Here is a 4,534-nt window from a genome sequence, read left to right as displayed (position 1 = left end):
GTACGAACCCTTTGTACGAATAAAAGTAAGAGAAAATTTAGGATAAGAATACGAACATGTTCTTGCATGAGGCCCATTGTGTTTAACATAAAAGGAAGCCACAAAAGTCTACCTAATTTCCTCAAGATCCAGCCGGCCACCAAATGTGAGATTAAAGCAAATAATCATTTTTCTGATGCTGTATTAAAGTTTTAGCTCACAGATCTAATCTGATCATGTTTTTTATTTATTTTATTTATTTATTTTTTCCAGATTCTCTTTGCTGTAACATTAAACACATAAAAGGAACATGATTTTTTTTCAATCACTTTTTATCTGCTTTTTTAATGTTTAAGTTTTTATGTAAGAACTACAGTTTCCAAAAAAATGTCATTACGTGTGTGGAAATGAAGATATTTTTAATCAAACCGAATTTCCCACATGAGCTGATCTTGTCTTGTCTATCTTTTTTTATCTGTGCAGAAGTCAGATCTGGGAAGACTGAATGATGACAAATCTAACTGCAAAATCTGTAAGAGTTATAAATAAATAAAAATAAAATATCCCTCTGTAAAAAGTGGATAGTCTTTATCATTCATCACTGATGCAGATTGAGTTTTTGATCAATTTTTGACTAAATAAGTGAAAAGAAACCTCATCTTTTACACGTTGTTTTTGAACATCAACTTTTAAAATGTAACTTCTTTTGGACTGTTTGTTTTACTTGTTGACCCAACTTCAGCACCTACTTTGTCTGAATCAAATTAAACGGTTTTCCTCTTAAAACTTGACCTGCCTAATCCATGTTGACAGTCAATTTAATCAAACTGCTCCAACATTTCACAATGTACTGTAAATAAGAACTTGCTTTGCATGCATACTTAAATATAACAAATGATATGTTGATAAAAGAATGAATAATTTTAAATTTGCAATTTGTCATCTTCTAAGTGATTTTAAATGAACCAAAAAAATACATTTAGGAGCATTTTTTATCATTTGAATTAAAAAAGAGAGATAATCATCTTAAGTCTTGCCTTCAAATACATAAAAAGTGAAATAAAGGAAGCAGATTAAATGATTAAACCCWCCTTCAGAAGTCACAGATGTGACCTGTCTTTGAACATTTAAAATCAAGGTCCTGGCATTCTCTTTGCTGTTGAAGTGTGCTTTACCATCCTGTCAAGATCTAATGAGCTCTCCAAGGCCTCCAGGAAAAAGGTGGGTGGATGGCTGCATGTGCGTCAGATTTAAGGAGGTCTTCAGATTATTAGATGTCTATTGAGGGGAAAAAATCATATCTAGCACATCTACCAACTAGCACAGATTTCAAATTATTTCCAATTTACCTTGAAATGGTTGCTGCTGCTAATTGAGCCGGAGAGCAGAGCATCTGATGAGAAGAAACCTTTAAAAACCTTGAAATGACATCACAGGACTGGCTGTTACTGGTTAAGATCAGACAAGGATTTGAATCAGGCAGTTTAGACGAGAAAACCTTCAAACATCCCAAAAGGAGAGAACTTTTTGTGGAAGGAGAAAATAAATAAATAAATAATCAGCTAGCTGTTTCCTGAGACATTTGGTTTTGCATACAGGAGATTATTTCTAAAAAAAGTTGGCAATAAAAACTCAAAGTTGAGGGTAAACAGGAGACTGTAAACATTTATTTTCTTTACTGGCTTCTCTTTTCCAGGTTGTGCAGCTGACGCCTGTGTCCAGCAGTCACTGTGTGAGTGTGGGGGACACCTGGACAGGTAACAAGTCCATCACTGGGACACATGAAGGCCTAATGATTCCTTTGTGTAAAACATATTTGGGTCAAACAGCTTTTCTGCTGGAGGGATTGTGGAACTCCCTACTTACAGATTTGAAACAGATTTCTGACTGAAAACATTTTAGATCAAGACTTAAGCATTTTCTGCATTGAATTGTTAATTACTTGTCATATTCCTAAACAATAAATTAAATCAAATGAAAAAACACAAAGCTGATTTATTAAGCGTGTGCAAAGAGGATTGTGCCGGTTAAACGAGCAAAACAGCAGACGCAATTTTAGACCGCGCAAAATACTGGGAGAGAACTTGATGTGGCGATTATGACCTCACCACACAATATTTTTTCCCCGACATTTGAGTTACATTCATCTAAACATGATTSAATTTTGTTTCTATTGTTTCCATGTAAAACGATAGATTCAAGAGAATTTAGTCAACTCAATGTTTTTATTTTTGTTTTTTCCTTACAACTTTTCAGCTGCTGATGGCCTCAGTAAACAGAGTGCCCCATGTGGGACACCTTAATTTGGCTTAAAACATGGGACAGCTGGAAACCCTACAGCCAGCAGAACACAAAAAAACACCCTCATTTCAATAGGGCGTACTGTACAACTTTTTCACCTCGTTTGCATTCACTTTCTTAGTAGATCAAATGCAACACGCCCACTTTTAGTTTGTACATGTAATGATTTTCTGGCAGGAAAGAACCCAGTGTGCAGGCAGTTTAAAAAAAAAAAGGCAAAAATAAAGATTTATTAAACAAAAAAATGCTGTCAGGGCAGCTCAAAAAATAAACCCACTCGGCATGGCATGGCATGGCATGGCATGGCAATACAAGGAACATGAAACATACAGGCTGTTATATATATATATAACATATATAACATATGGGCTGTTAATACTCTGAGCTTGCATGAACACTGATGCCAGGATGATGGAAAGGCTCGTTTTTCAGCAAAACATCTGCATATAATCGCCTTTTGAGTATCACTCCGATGATGAGAATTTATTCATGGACGCATAGAGTGTTTTTTTTTCTTTATTGTTTTCATTTTGATTTATGCTGTATTTGTTTTTCTCTAGGCTCCAGACTTTGCTGATGGAAATATTTTCTGTGATCAGAGGAGAGTTTTTGGAACCATGTGGAAAAGTTAGGCGAGTGACGCAAAAGGAAAGTAAATTAAACTAATGAATGATGCTGTCAGAGTCCTGATGTAATGAGCGTTTAATTGTTAGGTGGGCTGTGCACGTCGAGGTGATTGCTCTTTGGGTGATTTAAAAGATGTTTTTTTGGTCCTGACGTGTCTACTTACTTCTTACCACAAAATTTCATTAGAATGATGGAAACGTTTTTTTAACCTTGAGACTGTCTAACGTTCCAAGAATCCCTGCTTAGCTTTCTTTTGGTGTAACTTGGCATGTACTTGTGATTAGAAACAGCAAGATGGAGAACAACTTTTGGCAAAGTGTGTAATGTGACGTCCATTAGAAGATTGATTCTCAGCCCAAAGTAAGAAGACAAGTGAGTGACTGAGGACGGCTGGTGAACGGGGGGAGATGGAGAGGGTGGGGGTAAAGACGTCATTACAAAAGAGAAGAAAGGATCTTGTTATTGTTTCCATGTCAATACAAAGTGCATTATCTCGTGTGTCTCCTTCTGCCCTGCCCTCACTGTGGGCCCCCCCATCCTTCCCAAGACACTGAACATCTGCTGTCACCTGCCMATCAAGCACTGACAGACAACACCCTTGGTTGGCGTTATTAGAAACGGTTTCAGTCGACCTTGCATTTCCAAAGTTCGCACGCTGACGGTTTTCCTGACATATGGCTTTAATGAGGAGATACCAAGCTAAATAAAACAGGATTGTTTTGGACCTCAGGGGAGTTGATTTATTGGGCTTCAGAGGAATTCCAACTAAAATGTTTCTGTTCAGTTGTCCACAGATTTATTGACGATCAACATTATTTTTGACTGATTTAACATAGTCATAAGACTAAATAGTTCATTTTACATTGGCTGCCCTTTTTTGTGATTTTTGGATCCATATCAGTTGTGCTTCCAGGCAGCTGAGTACTGCACACAAACAATTTTGACATCAGCAGACTGCGGCACGTGGAGTGACTGAGCCGACTCCTCCTGGAGGGGAGAGGTGCAAACTTTTTTTTTGTCTGTAAGGGATGAGCACATACAGCTTGWGCTCGACTGAGCAGTCCGGAATGAGCGGGAGACTTCGGACAAACTGTCCGCCCACAGATACATGACCACTTACTGCATATGCCAGGCATGGGCAATTCTGGTCCTGGAGGGCCGCAGCCCTGCATGTTTTACTTGTTTCTCTGCTCCAACACACCTGATATGAATGAATAGGTGATCGCAGGCTTCTGCAGTATGGAGGACCAAAACTGACATAATTATAAATAAAAGCAGAATTATATGAAACACTAAATAAATACACTTAAAAGGCATCAATTAGAAAACTTCATCTCCTGTTTTATATTTTAATTGCCTTTCATATGTATTTTTCCAGGTTAGTTTCAATAAATTAGTCTATATTTTTATCACATAATTAAAATTTTACTGTTTTTTACATGTATTTTAATTATTTTCTTTTTATTTGTACATGCATTTGTGTCTCTTGAATGTTTATATTTAATTATGTTTACATTTTTTCCAATAAGTCTTTTTATTTCAATGTGTTGCATGTGTGTGCTGCCTCAGTTTAGCTTAAAGTTTAAAGTTTAGTGTAAAACAAAGGTAACAAGGATTACCTGTGCCT

General features: G+C 36.6%; 1 long non-coding RNA gene across 1 annotated transcript in view; it reads left to right on the top strand.

The window, feature by feature from the left end:
- The window catches only part of LOC106523104 (uncharacterized), a 5,884-nt gene extending 2,749 nt beyond the window's left edge, over positions 1-3,135 (top strand). Inside the window, exons 3-5 of the long non-coding RNA XR_001310858.1 lie at positions 463-511; positions 1,676-1,736; positions 2,841-3,135. This is a non-coding gene — a long non-coding RNA (uncharacterized LOC106523104). The remainder of the gene's footprint in view (positions 1-462; positions 512-1,675; positions 1,737-2,840) is intronic.
- The last annotated feature ends 1,399 nt before the right edge of the window (positions 3,136-4,534 follow it).

The sequence above is a fragment of the Austrofundulus limnaeus genome, unplaced genomic scaffold, assembly GCF_001266775.1.
Source record: "Austrofundulus limnaeus strain Quisiro unplaced genomic scaffold, Austrofundulus_limnaeus-1.0 Scaffold145, whole genome shotgun sequence".
Lineage (NCBI taxonomy): Eukaryota > Metazoa > Chordata > Actinopteri > Cyprinodontiformes > Rivulidae > Austrofundulus > Austrofundulus limnaeus.
Note: the sequence above shows the minus strand (reverse complement) of the source record. Positions and strands in the feature narration are given on the sequence as shown.